We start from the raw sequence: 16,237 nt of genomic DNA, 5'->3' as shown, positions 1-16,237 counted from the left end.
GTGAAACTCTGCACTGAAAATATTCAAAACTGCAATGCCATGCATGCAGAGGCAGCTAAACCTGTTTAAGTGACCAGAGAATGAGACATGTCCAAAACCCAAATTTTATATTTATACGATTACTCCTCTATTGATATTCCACAATTTTTCATAAATGAAAATGTCAAAATACTAATAGCTGATAAAATACGCAATTTGGGAGTAATATTTGACTCCAATCTAGCAATGAAATATCTAAGATTATTAGCAGGGCCGGCGTTAGGGGGGAAAAAAACAGGGCAGTTGCCCTGGGCCCTATAGCTACAAGGGCCACCCGACTCCTGGTGAAGTGCGCTTTCCTTCCTTCCCTGCCTGTCACTCACTTGCTGCCCTCTCTCTCTGCCACCTAACGCTGTGCATGCTGATTCCAGCTTCCCTCCTCTTCCCTCCATGAAATAGAAAGTTAAGTCATGAGGGGGGGAAGGAGGAAGGAAGCTGTCAGCGGCATGACCAGCATTAGGTCTCTGTGGCACAGGCTAGTTTTGTTTGCATGCTGCAATGGTGATGGCTGTAGGGAGAGCAAGTGAGCAACAGGCAGGGAAGGGTGGGAAGCTGGCAGTGGCACGAACAGGCTTAGGGCTCCATAGCACGGGCAACAGGCTCCCAATTTCTACAGGCACTTCAGAAGAAAGTGAGCAGAAAGAGGCTTCCATGAGAGACCAGAAGGAAGAGGGGGAGAGAATGGGAGAAAAATAGGATAAGGGGAAGAGAGATGAGACCATGTGGCATGATGGGGGAAAGAAAAAAGACAGGAGTATTGGAGAAGAGATAGGTGATGCTGAATGGGGGGAAACAGACAGTGTAATGCTGGAGGATGAGAGATAAAAGGGCATATTAGATGATGAAGAAACAGAGATGTTGGATTGTGGGGACTTAAAGAAAGAGACAGAGGTGATCCTGGATTGCTGTAGTGGAGAAGGGGGTGACTACAGAAGAGATTCTGGATAGAAGGGGGGAAAGGGGGTGACACTGAAAGGAAGTGGAGAGAGAGGGGGAAAACTGTGGTTGAAAGGGGAATGAGAGAAGGTGAGATGCTGGTTGGAAGGAAAAGAGAGAGAGGGAGAGGGAGGTGACTCTGGATGGAATAGGAGGAGAGAGAGAAGATGGAAGGAAGACAGGACAAGATTAATGAAAGTCTGAGAAATATGAGGAAGAGGAAAAGGAATGTGAAGGCCATGGTGAGGGAAAGAAATGGAGACCTTTAGATGGTTCATAGTCATATGCGCGTAAGACATAAGTGCGCGGACAAATGGGAGCAGATAATGAGCGCAAAGACAAGTGAGCGCAAGATAACTGGGCCAAGACCTAAGCGCGCGGACAAGTGAGCGAAAAGATATGTGAGCACAAGACATCTAAGCGCAAGACAATTCAGCACGCAAGACACCTGCGCCAAGACATCTGAGCGCAGACAAGTGAGTGCAAGATAAGTGAGCACAAGACATCTGAGGAAAAGTTCAGTTTTCAGTAATAATGGCAAGGCAACGGGAACACTATGTCGGTGCGCGTTTGACCCGCGCGTTTTGTCCCGTCACCAGACAGGTTCATAGTTTGACCCGCACGCTTTTGTCCCGTTACCAGACAATAGCGCGCAGGAAGTTGTATTGTAAGCTAAATAGGCGTAGTAGGTCCTTATTGTGTTTTCAGTGGGTTCATAGTCCAATGGGTGCAAGACATATTGTGTTTTGATGCCCCTAGTGCCTTCTTCCTATGCCTGCAGTGTCTATTCCTCTGATCCAAGCTAACCTGATTCATCCCTCCTCTCTCCCAGTTCATAGTCAAATGCTAATTTAACCAGGCCTCCTACGTATTCTATATACATTATTCTATATACGTATATTCTATATACATTATTCTATATACGTTATTCTAAGTTTACCACCTGTAATCATTTATTTGTGTTTATCTTGCAGGATATTTTTCTATTAATTCACAAAATGTGTTAAAGCTAATGGCTAATTACATTAGCAATATAATCTTTACATGACAGAATATATTTTTAAAGTGTTTATGAAGTTCATTTTCTCATTGTAGTTTTTGAGTGAAATCCGAATTTGGAAGTAGTGTCACTCTCACCAAAGGCGAGTGAAACCCGCGCAAGAGAAATACCTGTTATAGAGCAAGTTCTAGACCAGACCTACAACGGACACAGTCAGGCAACGAAAGGAAGGTTGACTGTTCTGAGCAAGTATAAATGGAGCAAACATAACCATTCACAATGATGCTAGCGAAAGGAGGGCGGGTTGTTCCGAGCACGTAAAAAAGGAGCTAACGTAACGAATCACAAAGAGGCTAGCGAAATGAAGGCGGGCTGTTCTGAGCACGTAAAAAAGGAGCTAATGTAACCATAGTAAGGTGAACATGCGCGTGATTGTCATTGCGCTGATTTGTCCTTCCGCTCAATTGTCTTGCATGCAATTGTCTTCGCGCTCACATGTCTTGCGCTCACTTGTCTGCGCGCATTTGACTTGCCACCCCTTTAGATAGATGTAGTATAAAGAATGAAATTGAAGACTGGGTAGTAATAATGAAATCTGGACAGAAAGGCAAAAAAAATAAATGGAAGAAATTGAAAAAGATTAATGCTGGAGATGAATCTAACGGAGGAAGTGAAGAAGACACCGACAGAAAGGGGCATGGAGAGAAAAAGACAGAAAGTAAGGGGGCAGGGTGAAAGAAATAAAAAGTTGGGGGAGGGAAGGAGACAGATGCCAGACCAGGGGAAAGGAAGGAAAGAAGTAGTTAATGCCAAAGATGGATGCAAGGCAGAAAGTGAAGATGGAGAGAAAACCAGTCAAAGGACAAGAAGACCCTGGAAACATAGTTAAATGCACAGAAAAATAAAGTCACCAGACAACAAAGATAGGGAAAATGATTTTATTTTCAATATAGTGATTGAAATGTGTCAGTTTTGAGAAAGGAAAGATATTAAACTTTAAATGTGAGGGCTGCAGAAAAAATAGAGTACTTGGAGGGCTGCAGAAAAAATAGTTAATGACAATTTTGCATAAAGTTTTACCTCATGCAAAGTTGTCATTTCTTTAATAAGACATTAACTATTTTTTTCTGCGGCCCTCCAAGTACTACAAATCCAAAATGTGGCCCCACTAAGGGTTCGAGTTTGAGACCACTGCGGTAGAGGAATCTTTTTTTCTGTTCGCACACAGGTCAGTTCAGGAGCACAAGCAGATAGCTGCCGCCATCTTGAATTCCCCCATTATGTTTATATTTTATTGTAACTATCATGGATTTTAGCTTGAGTGGGATATAAATCTAGAAAATAAATAATAGCAACACCAGCATCACAGTGGGATTTGCAGACAAAATATAGTGGGTTTGTAGAGGCTTTTGCTCTACAATTTCAAGTTAAACTGCTCCAAGTTGAGACATTCAAGATTTCAGAAGTTTTTAGATCATTCAGCAGCTTATCCATCAGTGGGGGGAGGGGTTCATATTCAACCTGCGGTAGTCAGCGGTTTATAAGCTGCTTACTGCTGTGGGATGAACTGAGCCTGGATATTAAATGCCAGGCCTTGTTTGGGCACTGGAATTGAATACCCGGGTTATAGTGGTCGCCCTAAAGCTAACTGCAAACTGGCTGATATTCAGACTGGTGAATGGATAGCTTGGCAGACTGTTTAGGACAGTCTTTTTTCTGTGCTAATCTTATCCGCTTACTTAACCAGTTAGCGGACTGAGGGCCAGATGCATAAAATTGTGGCACTACGTGGGAAAACACTGGGTTTCACAGCGATTCTCAAGTACCAATCGGTGCTCAACATGCAAATTATAAGCACACTATTACTGTTGAGAACTGGTAGTAAAAAGAGGAGAAATGTACCTGGGGCGTGTGCACAAGAGCTGAGCGGTAGGCAGTGGCACAGCTCTTGTGTGCACACCCAGTAGAGCAGGGCTGCCCAAGTCCGGTCCTCGAGATCTACTGGCAGGCCAGGTTTTCAGGATATCCACAATGAATATGCATGAGAGAGAGACTTACATACCAAGAAGGCAGTGCAGGCAAATCTCTCTCACGCATGTTCATTGTGGATATCCTGATAACCTGGCCTGCCAGTAGATCTCGAGGACCGGACTTGGGCAGCCCTGCAGTAAAGTGTGTGGCTGTGGTCTCCAGAGAGCTCTGACTAGAAAATGGCACAGAGACAAATTTTCGCCATCCGCCTAAGCTTTGTCCCTGTCTCTGCCCCATTCCTGCAAGCTCTGTCTTCATCTGCACAAGTCTCAAACACTTTAAAATCATAAGTGTTCGATAGAGAATGACACAGGGACAAATTTTTCCCCATCCCCGCGGGAATTCATTTTCCCTGGTGTGTTCTTTTCCTGTCCCTGTCCCATTCCTGCAAGCTTTGTCCTCATCTACACAAGCCTCAAACATGTTAAAATCATAAGTGTTTGAGGCTTGTGCAGGTTAAGGCAGAGCTTACAGGAATGGGTCACGGACAAGGACAGTGACAAAACTCACGTGGACTGGACGGGAAAATTGAGTTAATGCGGGGATGGGGACAGATTTGATCCCGTGTCATTCTCTAGTGTTCGAGGCTTGTGCAGTTAAGGCAAAGCTTGTAGGAATGGGGGCAGGGACAGAACTCACAGGGATGGGAATATTGAGATCCCATGGGGACAGGGACAAATTTGTTCTCGTGTCATTCTCTACAGAACAGAAGCCGTACCTAAGGTCAAAAAATAAAACCTTCACAGAATTGCAACTGAAGCCTCTTGCTATGACAGTAGTTTGGGAAGTTTTGGAGGGGGTATTTTGGGGCTCCACAATCATTTTGGATGCACACACACACACACACGCAAAACAAGTGCATGGCCTCATATTCCACACACATGCAGATTTTAAAAATGCTAGCAGACTGCTCTACTGAGAAGTCATCCTCATATTAAAACAGCTCCAGACCTGCTGGAAAATTTTGCAAATCTAAAAGGTAAGGCATTCCACTCTGTGCACTATACGACGTGCTCATTTTAATACTACCGTATTTTCACGCATATAACGTGCGCGTTATACATGTGAGCGCGTTATCCCCTTTTTTTTTACATAGTTCCCCCCCCCGACGTCCGATTCATCCCGCAGGACCGCTCGCACTCGCACCCGCATCCCCACCCCGAAGGACCGCTCGCAACCCCACAGCCTTCCCCCCCATCATGTAGAAACTGCCTACCGTCGTCCTGTTACTTCCTCTGCCGGCGGTCCTGCCCCTTCTCTTAGCCCTGCGTCTACGCTGCTTCCTCTTCCGGCGGTCCCGCCCTTTCTCTGACGTCAGAGAAAGGGCGGGACCGCCGGAAGAGGAAGCAGCGTAGACGCAGGGCTAAGAGAAGGGGCAGGACCGCCGGCAGAGGAAGCAGCAGGACGACGGTAGGCAGCTTCTACATGATGGGGGGAGGTGGGGAGGCTGTGGGGGTGCGAGCGGTCCTTCGGGGTGGGGGTGCGGGTGCAAGCGCGAGCAATCCTTCAGGGTGGGGACAGGACTTCAAGGGGGGACAGGACTTCAAGGAGGAGAGGAGAGTCGGGGCGGGCTAAAGGAGAGTCGGGCTGGCCAGAGGAGAGTCGGGGCGGGCTAAAGGAGAGTCGGGCTGGCCAGAGGAGAGTAGGGGCGGGCGAAAGGAGAGTCGGGCAGCGACGGGAGAGTCGGGGTGGCATGCGTGGTATACGGGTGTGCGCGGTATATAAAAATTTATTTACATAAATTACAGTTTCCCGCGCGCTATACCCGGGTGCGCGGTATATGAGTGAAAATACGGTAATAACCTTGTTGTAATGTATTTGCATAGGAATATCGGTTGCTGCTACTGTTAAAGGTAAAAGTCACACAGAACACCTTTGTACATCAGAGGCTGAAATAAATTGCACACTAGACTGGCTACAGCTAGTCTAAATCAAATCTTACTGGCACAGTAAGTAGACTTTGGGACCTGAATGTCACTGCTAACTAGTTACGAGCTGGCTCCATCCAAGCTCTGCCCCTGGACAAAGCCTGGGTGGTCACGGCCAACATTCAGTTGTACTACCCATTTAAATGACATTGAACATTGCCAGATCCTCTCTTGCTCAGTTAAACCCTTTTAAATATTGAACCCGGGGTGGGGGGGGGGGAGTGCCCATTTCTGGTCTATGGGAAAAATGCATAAGACACAGGACCCAAATTCCAGAAATGGTGCCAGAAATGTCACACCATAACATCTGGCTGGTCCACACATTCAGTAGACTTTGTTTGGTTCATGCAAGACTTTTTAGTTTCTAAGCTCTTAATAATGAATCATATGGAAAACAGAACTGTGTTCCCGTCATGAAAATACCAGCTTTGAAGTTCACAATTTAACCACCAGAAACACTGCTGGCTGGCCTTAAAACCAGCACATGTGAATCACTGTGTTTTTGGAGAAATATATCACTCATTTTCCTAGGGAACCAATCATGCCAAGATGAAGCAAGAGTACTAGAAAAAAAGGGATGAGTGGGCTGTGGGTGGCGGAAGGGAGTTACATTCAATTGGCAGCTAAGATCAATTCAATGACCCTTTTTGTGGTCTGATCTGTGGTGCATTCTTAACTGACAGGTTAGCCTAGAAAGTTTATGAAGACTTCTCCGGTGCACATAGACAAGTAAATTAATGGGCAGATTGGATGGACCTTAAGAAATGCAATGAAGACTACAACACACAATATATTAACATAAACCACAAAAATACATTTTTGTACGATTGTGGCCACTGAGAGGCACCCCAATTCAAACCCAGCAGGCACCCAAAACAAGGGAGAAAAAAGCCTCAGAATAAAGTAGCAGTACATACAAATCCGAAAATACTTCAACAACGAACAATTCAAACTCATAGTACAAGCGCTAATCCTAGGACTCCTGGACTCCTGTAACATACTTTACCTGTCATGCCCCGCCAACATGCTAAAACAATTACAAACAGTCCAAAATACAGCCCTAAGACTTGCTGAAAAAATATGACCACATTACCTCAGCTTTCCAAAACTCACATTCGCTCCCAGTACAAGCACGCATGCAAACACAAATTCTACTGCACCCTATTCAAAGCCCGAAATGGAAATGGACCAAGCTATCTGAACAACCGCCTACAGGAAAAACACATCCAGACCAAGGAGAACTCGAGCATACTTTACCCCCCACCCCCCACTCAAAGGCATGCAAAGCAAAAAAATATATGACGGTCTACTAGCCACCAGAGCAGTGAAAATAGACCGCCATCTCTCAAATCTGATGATAACAATGCCCAACTACAAAACATTCAGGAAAGAACTGAAAAACATACTAGTCAAGAAATTTGTCAAATAATCTAACCAAATCGTATCGACCCTTCCCAACGCACACTATAGCTATCAACCTTGTAATCTTGGGAATGCCCAGGCTAATTTCTTGTAAACCGCCTAGAACTGAAAGGTATTGGCAGGATAGAAGACACCTATGTAATGTAATGTAATACACCCAAAGGTACAAAATAAACTGCTTTAAGTACTGTCATAGGCAAAAAAATATCCCTCAAACACAGCATAGGTTTAGAAAAGGGCCCTGCCGCCCAGAAGCACGCTCAAGGACTTAGCTGGAAAATGACGGCTAAAGCTCCAACGCTGTCACGTCTTCTTCAAACCTCCCAACAAGCGACCTTGTTTCACCAGTCAATTGGCTCATCGGGGGATTGGCGAAACAAGGTCGCTTGTTGGGAGGTTTGAAGAAGACGTGACAGCGTTGGAACTTTAACCGTCATTTTCCAGCTAAGTCCTTGAGCGTGCTTCTGGGCGGCAGGGCCCTTTCCTAAACCTACGCTGTGTTTGAGGGAGGATTTTTTTGCCTATGACAGTACTTAAAGCAGTTTATTTTGTACCTTTGAATGTACATTTTAAATTATAAACGAGTGTACAATAATATATCCATTAAATTTCAATGTAACACTTGAAAATCATAAATCATATCATCAAGAACAAAAGTATATATCCCCACCCCCCACCCTACTGAAATTAAAATTCATGAATCATTTTCAAACATACAATAAGTGTACAGAAATATAATCATTATAATTTCAATACAACACTTGAACATCTTTCCAAATCATCTAAAATAAAAATATTAATCCCCTCCCTCCCGCCCTACCTAAAGAAATAAAAACAAACTCTCAATGGAAAATATACCACCCCCACCCCCCAATACGTTAAATATAATCTCCCATAAAAAGTGATGTCTACGCATTACAATATTTTTCCATTGGCCCCCAGATCTTTGTGGACTTGTTGTGGGTCCCTTTCTGCGTGGCAGGAGCTCGTTCCATCTTGTGGATATGGCATGGTGAGTTCCGCCAGGGTGTGTGGCTGGGATTGGAGTGGTTTTTCCGGTTTTTGGTGGTGTGCTGAGTGGCGACCCCTGTCATGATTGACAGGGGTTTGTTGTTACTCGACGAAATTTGACTTTTTTTCCTCATAGATATACCAAACAAAACAGTGTCATAGGATAACGCAACTCAACGGGTGGTAAACACCTGGAACGCGCTTCCCGGAGAGGTGATAAGCCAGAGTACAATTCTGGGGTTCAAAAAGGGACTGGATGACTTCCTGGAAGCGAAGGGAATAACGGGGTACAGATAGAGGTTTACCTCACAGGACACTGAGCAAATAGGGTATGGACTTTTTAGGTTAGGTAGGGAACATTTTCAGGTCATGGACCTGGAGGGCCGCCGCGGGAGCGGACTGCCGGGCGCGATGGACCCCTGGTCTGACCCGGCAGAGGCAATGCTTATGTTCTTATGTTCTTATGTATGTACTGCTACTTTATTCCGAGGCCTTTTTCTCCCTCGTTTTGGGTACATGCTGGATTTGAATTGGGGTGCCTCTCAGCAGCCATAATCGTACAACATTTTTGTGGTTTATGGACCTTAAGAAGGCAGCTTAAAGAACAGTGGCCATAGATTTGCCTTGGGCACAGACCTTGCTGTATCAATACCATTACATGTCTATGTGGCAGACTTTGCATGAAGAAAAGCAACTCAGTGCTCCCCACCCCCATTCTACATATAATCTTGCATACCCAATTTTATGCTTAGCATGCAAATTGCACATACAGACAGATTATAGAATACTTACATTTGTGCATACGATTTTATTGACAAACCAATTATTAGCGATAATTGGATTTAATTGGCACTAATTTGCAATAATGCGAGTAATGGTAAGATGCTCAAAACCAAAAGACGGCACCAGAGGCGATTAGCGCCGGACTATTGCCCGCATTAGTAAGCGCAGAATGCTCAGAGGGCTCTAGTGTGGGAGATTCTCTCTTTAAAATCTGCTGAGATTTATTTGGGAAGCAGAAGGGAAACCCGTGCAAGTCCCTAAGCGCTGATAGTGAGAGACAAATGCGTGCGAGTCAGAGCAAGGCCGAAACTGAAAGCACACATCGGTGCCTGTTTTCTGCACTTGAATATAAGCCTTTCAAGTTTGAAAAGTTTATTTTTTTTAAGGCGTAGAAGAATGATGCCCTGGCGTTCTTCACTTCCTACTTTGCCTGGGCCATGCGAGCAAGAGTTGTACTTACTGCAAAACTCTTCTGAGCATGTGCCAGGCACTTCCTCCGCTTCAACTGCCCAATCAATGCTCAACGCTAACAGTGCACATATAATTTGCATGCTATTAGTTTTGGAGCATTTGGAGCATTTCTTTTCTGAGCTGTTCCCGCGGTATTTTCTGGCGCCCGCGTTTGGGTTTGAGCATTGACTCGCTGGCATTCTCTAATCTTAGCACACAAATTCTATAGCATACAACTGCAAGGGGCTGGGGCTGTAGGAGGGGCATGGGTGGGTCAGGTGTATGCCCAGCACTTATGTAATATAGTTAGAGAATGCCCACAACTACACGTGGAACGGTTCCATTTAGGCATGGACATTTACACCCGCCGTTGACACAGTGAATACGGCCGCACCTAAATGTTGGCATGCAAATACCAATTTACACTAGTATTCTTTAACACTAGTAACCTTGGATTGCAAGTAACTTGGTTTGCAAGCGTTTTGCAAGACAAGCAAAACATTTTATTAAATTTTAATTTGATATACAAGCAATGCCTTGCAATACAAGTGCATACAGTGTACACATGTCACAACTGAGACGATGGTTCCTCTCTCTCTGACACAGCGGGAGTATAGTGACTGTTCTAAACAAGCAAAGTCTTGCAATACAAGTACGTATAGTATGAATGTTTTTGGGTTTTGGAACGAATTGTCCGAGTTTCCATTATTTCCTATGGGGGAAATTTGCTTTGATATACGAGTGCTTGGGATTACAAGCATGCTTCTGGAACCAATTATGCTCGTAAACCAAGGTTTTACTGTACTACTATTATTTCTATAGCGCTACCTGACGTACACAGCGCTGTACAGAGTCACAACACTCACAAAATGTACATTGCTCATTAATTCTAGCGGGTCCCCTTGTGCGCGTGATGGCTCACGTTTGTTTATGCATGCTGCATCAGAGAAATACACAGGACCATCTCAAGGCCCCATCCCCAACCAGCTCTGTTTGCCTGATCAAAATTTTAACCAGAGACGGATCCTCTAGGTTTGGGTTAGCTTTAAGTCTTTACTCACACCTTCATGATATTAGATTCAGGGCAGACGTGAAATCTACTGCTATCACTAGAATGACCATATAGTGCCAATCTCAAGTGTGAGGGGAGTGAGGGAGGCAGTCCAGGATTTACATTACATTAGTGACTTATATTCCGCCTTTACCTTGCAGTTCTAAGTGGATTACAGTGTAAGACAGCTGCACTGGAACTGATCAGGAAAACCAAACCAGCATGTTAAAGCTAGGGTACAACATACCACCACACATTGCATACCAACATACCACCACACATTGCAGGGACAACAGAACCTACATCAAATCATAAGAGCCAAGTCTATTGGTTTTCTAATAAAAATATTTGTACAAAAAAAATTATAACTTCATACATACTATAAACAACAGCATGACATAGTCCATGATGCTATCCTTCTAATACAAGGGATCTCAAAGGGCCAGTTCAAGGGACTGTAGCAACCTGGCTAACTTTCCTATCAGTCTCCTCCCGACCCCCTTATGATCTAGTAGCTCCTCCTCTATCTAATCCCCCCCACACCTCTAATGCTGATGATGAAGGGCATCAAAATCCTGAATCCCAATCCAGCATCTCTCCTTTCCCACTCATAGAGGGAGGGGGAGAGATGTTAGATCAGGGGTGGGCAACTCCGATCCTCGAGTGCCAGAATCCAGTTGGGTTTTCAGGATTTCCCCAATGAATATACATGAGGTCTATTTGCATGCACTGCTTTCATTGTATGCTAATAGATCTCATGCATATTCATTGGGGAAATCCTGAAAACCCTACTGGACCCTCGAGGACCGACATTGGACACCCCTGACTTAAACCTTTTCCAAACCAGGTTGTGCGGTGCCTGAGCATTCTGACTTTCACTCCTTCTTATCCTTTAAAACAGTGGTTCCCAAACCTGTCCTGGGGGACCCCCAGCCCGTCAGGTTTTCAAGATATCCCTAATGAATATGCATGAGAGAGATTTGCATATAATGGAAGTGACAGGTATGCAAATCTCTCTCATGCATATTCATTAGGGATATCTTGAAAACCTGACTGGCTGGGGGTCCCCCAGGACAGGTTTGGGAACCACTGCTTTAAAGCATTCTCATTGATGGCTATTTGTTGTACAAGGTTTGGGATCCAAAATCCTCCCCCACACCCGAGCACCATAGCAGCAAAGAAAATCCAAAACATACTTATAGCTAAAGCAGACCCCCATCTGCACCCTAAACATACAAAAATCTGAATATAATGTCTGCAGCTCTCTAAACCAGTGGTTCCCAACCCTGTCCTGGAGGACCATCAGGCCAATCGGGTTTTCAGGCTAGCCCTAATGAATATGCATGGAGCAGATTTGCATGCCTCTCCCTTCCATTATATGCAAATCTCTCTCATGCATATTCATTAGGGCTAGCCTGAAACCCCGATTGGCCTGGTGGTCCTCCAGGACAGGGTTGGGAACCACTGCTCTAAACCCAATCAACCACAGAAAGCTTGCAGGTTGTGACATTTTATAGTGCAGTGATTCCCAACCCTGTCCTGGAGGAACACCAGGCCAATCGGGTTTTCAGGCTAGCCCTAATGAATATGCATGAGAGAGATTTGCATATGATGGAAATGATAGGCATGCAAATTTGCTTCATGCATATTCATTAGGGCTAGCCTGAAAACCCGATTGGCCTGGTGGTCCTCCAGGACAGGGTTGGGAACCACTGCTCTAAACCCAATCAACCACAGAAAGCTTGCAGGTTGTGACATTTTATAGTGCAGTGATTCCCAACCCTGTCCTGGAGGAACACCAGGCCAATCGGGTTTTCAGGCTAGCCCTAATGAATATGCATGAGAGAGATTTGCATATGATGGAAATGATAGGCATGCAAATTTGCTTCATGCATATTCATTAGGGCTAGCCTGAAAACCCAATTGGCCTGGTGTTCCTCCAGGACAGGGTTGGGAACCACTGGTATAGTGAATTACCCCAAAGACATGATACCTGCTGCACAGATGTTACCATACATGGGTTTATCTAACCTTTCTTCCTCCAAAGTCCAGATCTCTGGCATTACGCCTGCTCTGTTGCACCACATTCATTTCCATTCCACCCCCAAGTCAGAGGTTAAAGGGCAGCTGCGCCCGGGGTCTCGGCCCAGCAGGGCGAAAACTTTTTCCGGGAAAGAGCCCTGGGCAGATCTCGCGCTGGGCGCTGCCGATCCGGACGAGAGAAAGGGGGATTCGGGGAACGCCGAGCCGGGCAGAGCGGAGGAGGCCTCCCCCGGATCCTCCCTTCGGATAAATACAACCCCGGACGATCCGGCTCCCGGACCAAGGAGAGAGGGCCCCCCCGGTCCTGGAGGGGTGGGGAACCGCGCCGATTCCACCCCCCCCCCCCGTCCGGGACACACGAGGACGAAGAGAAAGCGGCGCGAAGCCGAAGCGACTTTTACCCACCGGGGACACCAAGGCGGCTCCGGGACTCCTCCGCCGATCCGGATCCACGGCGCTGGGGCAGACCTGCCGCTTTCCCCCGAGTTTGGAGGGGGCTCTCGGATCAACACGAGAGTCTTGGAAGGGGCTCCTGAAAATGGCAGGGAAGGAGGCAAACGAGAGCCCAGACGGCTTCCTAGCGGCAAACAGGGGGAAGTACAGCAGCAGCTGCAGCTCAGGCAGAGGTGTCAAAGTCCCTCCTCGAGGGCCGCAATAGAATATGCATGAGATCGATGTGCTTTCAGTGTATATTCATTGGGGAAATCCTGAAAACCCGGCTGGATTCCGGCCCTCAAGGAGGGACTTTGAGACCCCTTGCAAAGAGGAGAGCTGGAAAAGAACATAAGATTGAGCATTGGAACAAGCTTCCAGTACAGGTGGTCGAGGCACGCAGCATCCCAGACTTCAAGAACAAATGGGATACCTATGTGGGATCCCTACGAGGTCATGCCAAGGGATAGGGTCACTAGGACTTGAATGAGCGGGTCAGTAGAGTGACAGTATAATTATTGTACTTTAGGGGTCAGTAGACTTAAGAGGGTGGGTAAATGGTGTGGGCAGACTTGATGGGCTATGGCCCTTATCTGCCGTCATCTTTCTATGTTTCTAAGAACATAAGCAGTGCCTCCGCCGGGTCAGACCATAGGTCCATCCTGCCCGGCAGTCCGCTCCCGCGGCGGCCCAAACAGGTCACGACCTGTCTGCATCACCAGAAGGGGCTCCCTTGCCACCTTGGTTTCTCATTGAAGTCCTATCTTCCCATCGAAGTCCTAACCCTCCGGTCTTGCACATGCACGACCTGTTGGGTTTCTATACTTATTACCTGGTTAGCTTTCTATACCTGTGTTACATCCCAGCACCTCTCTCGGTATCCCACGATCCCGATCGGGCACCGGAGCAGGTAAAAAGAAGAATCTGTGATATCCATAATCTGAATGTGCAGGGGGAGGTCATATGGGAAGTTCACAAGTGAGCCCCCACACACACACACACACTCCTATTCACACAGAGTTCCCCCCTCCCACAAATTCACATTAACACAAGCGCTCAGGGCCGCCATCAGAAATTTCTGGGCCCCTTACTGAGCAATCCTATTGGGCCCCCCACATCTTCCCCCCCCACAACCCCCCCTTCTTCCATGGGCCGAATACACACATACTTTTCTCTGTTGCAGCACTTTTTGACCAAAAGATTTGTAAGCCTGCAACCACGTCAAGGTAGACTCTTTCAGCAGGGCCCTAACCTAAACTAAACTAATCTATACCTATCTATTCTAAACTAACATATGTCTAATACTGAACTAATAACAAACTAACAAACATCTGCATAATAAATAACTAATAAATAATAGTGCTAGTAGCTATAATTCACTTTTGAATGTAAAATCTCAGTTAAGGATTTCTTTTGACCTTTGTAGGCCAGAAGTAGATCATAATTGCACAATATTTTTTGTAACCAGTATTAAATGTGTTTTTATAAATATTGTAAGCTTAATAAATATATCAGAAAAAACTACACATCTGAGCGCATATCTGAACATACACATCTGTATGATCCCATCCTCCTCAGCTTGCCTATAGCTGCATCATGCATGTTAAAAATGTACGATATGTTGATATGTGCACCTTCCTTCCTTCCCATCCATCCTCCTCAGCCTGTCCTTACACATCCACAGCTGCATGTTAATGATGATGTATATGTTATGATGATAAATAAGTACATATGAGCACATCATTAACATGCAGCTATGGATGAATATAAAAAAGAAACAATATTCTGTACAATTATCAATTTATAAATCAGCGTCTTCTCCCCACTCTCTCTTCACCATTTCCCTTCAGCGTCCTCAGCCCACTCTCTCTCCACTTTCCTTCAGCGCACGCACATAAAAACAAGCAAGTAATTTATATCATTTTCATTCTATTCATTCATAGAAATTAAAGTCTAAATAATGCCAGTCACATAACAAAACATGATTTTACAAAAATAATTCCCTGCACAGTCAAGCCTGCAAGGATTACTAGATGTCTTTCAGCAGCTCCCCTCCCTCCCTCCCCCTTACCTTTGTGGTCAAGTCAAAATGATCTACCAACAATAAAATTTTAAAAACACAAAGCACGCTGTACGCCGAAAAAATGTTAATTATCATTTATATTCCGCGGGTTTTCAAAGAGGTCAAGGCAGATGACTTTATGCAATGTCACCTCAGTAACAACTATACAAAAATAGACAAATATTCCCCCTCCCTTTTTACTAAAACGCGATAGCGATTTTTAGTGCAGGGAGCTGCGCTGAATGCCCCACGCTGCTCTCAAAGCTCATAGGCTCCCTGCGCTAAAAAACGCTATTGCGGTTTAGTAAAAGGGGGCCATAGTGCAAAATATAGACAGCATATATAAATTCTCAAAGCAGACACATTTTGATCACTAAATTGAAAATAAAATCATTTTTCCTACCTTTGGTCTCCTAGCCAGTCTCTGGTTACACTTTATTCTTCTGACTGTGCATCCAATATTTCTTCCCTTCTTTCAGCCTCCTGTATGCTTCCTCTCCTCCAGACCTCATTCCCTCCCCAAACTTTTTCTTTGTTTCACCCTGCCCCTTCTTTCTTTTTCTCTCTCTCCATACCCCCTTTCTTTCTGTATGTCTGTTTTTCTCTCTCTCTCACCCTGCCCCCTTCATTCTTTCTCTCTCCACACCCTCTTTCGTTCTGTATGTCTGTCTTTCTCTCTCTCTCCGTGCCCCATTTTTCTTTGTTTCACCCTGCCCACTTTCTTTCTTTCTGGCTTCCTGTCCCCCCCCCCTTTCTTTCTTTCTCCCTGCCCTCCCCTCCCCTATGCCACCACCATTGGGAAAATGCTGCCACCGCCACTGGGGAATAGGCTGCCACTGCCGCCATCGGGAACAGGCCAGCGCCGAGTTAGCCCTGCTTCTCTTCCCTGCGGGGCCGACCAACTCTCGCCACCCGACGTCAATTCTAACATCGGAGAGGATGTTCTAGGCCAGCCAGGCAGCGATTGGCTGGCCCAGAACGTCCTCTCCGACGTCAGAATTGACGCGAGAGTTGGTCGGCCCACAGGGAAAATCAGAGAGAACTTGACG

The 16,237-nt window shown here is 45.6% G+C and overlaps 1 protein-coding gene across 5 annotated transcripts in view; it reads right to left on the bottom strand.

The window, feature by feature from the left end:
- The window catches only part of CUEDC1 (CUE domain containing 1), a 129,434-nt gene extending 116,075 nt beyond the window's left edge, over positions 1-13,359 (bottom strand). For 3 of the 5 annotated variants that reach the window (XM_033922264.1, XM_033922270.1, XM_033922265.1), the window contains exon 1: positions 13,100-13,358. The gene's annotated coding sequence lies outside the window, so the exon portion shown is untranslated. Of the gene's footprint in view, positions 1-13,099 lie in introns of all 5 variants that reach the window. The other 2 variants (XM_033922268.1, XM_033922269.1) reach the window with 2 other exon arrangements.
- Between the last annotated feature and the right edge of the window lie 2,878 nt (positions 13,360-16,237).

The sequence above is a fragment of the Geotrypetes seraphini genome, chromosome 15 (assembly GCF_902459505.1).
Source record: "Geotrypetes seraphini chromosome 15, aGeoSer1.1, whole genome shotgun sequence".
NCBI lineage: Eukaryota > Metazoa > Chordata > Amphibia > Gymnophiona > Dermophiidae > Geotrypetes > Geotrypetes seraphini.
This window is presented reverse-complemented; position numbering and strand designations above follow the sequence as displayed.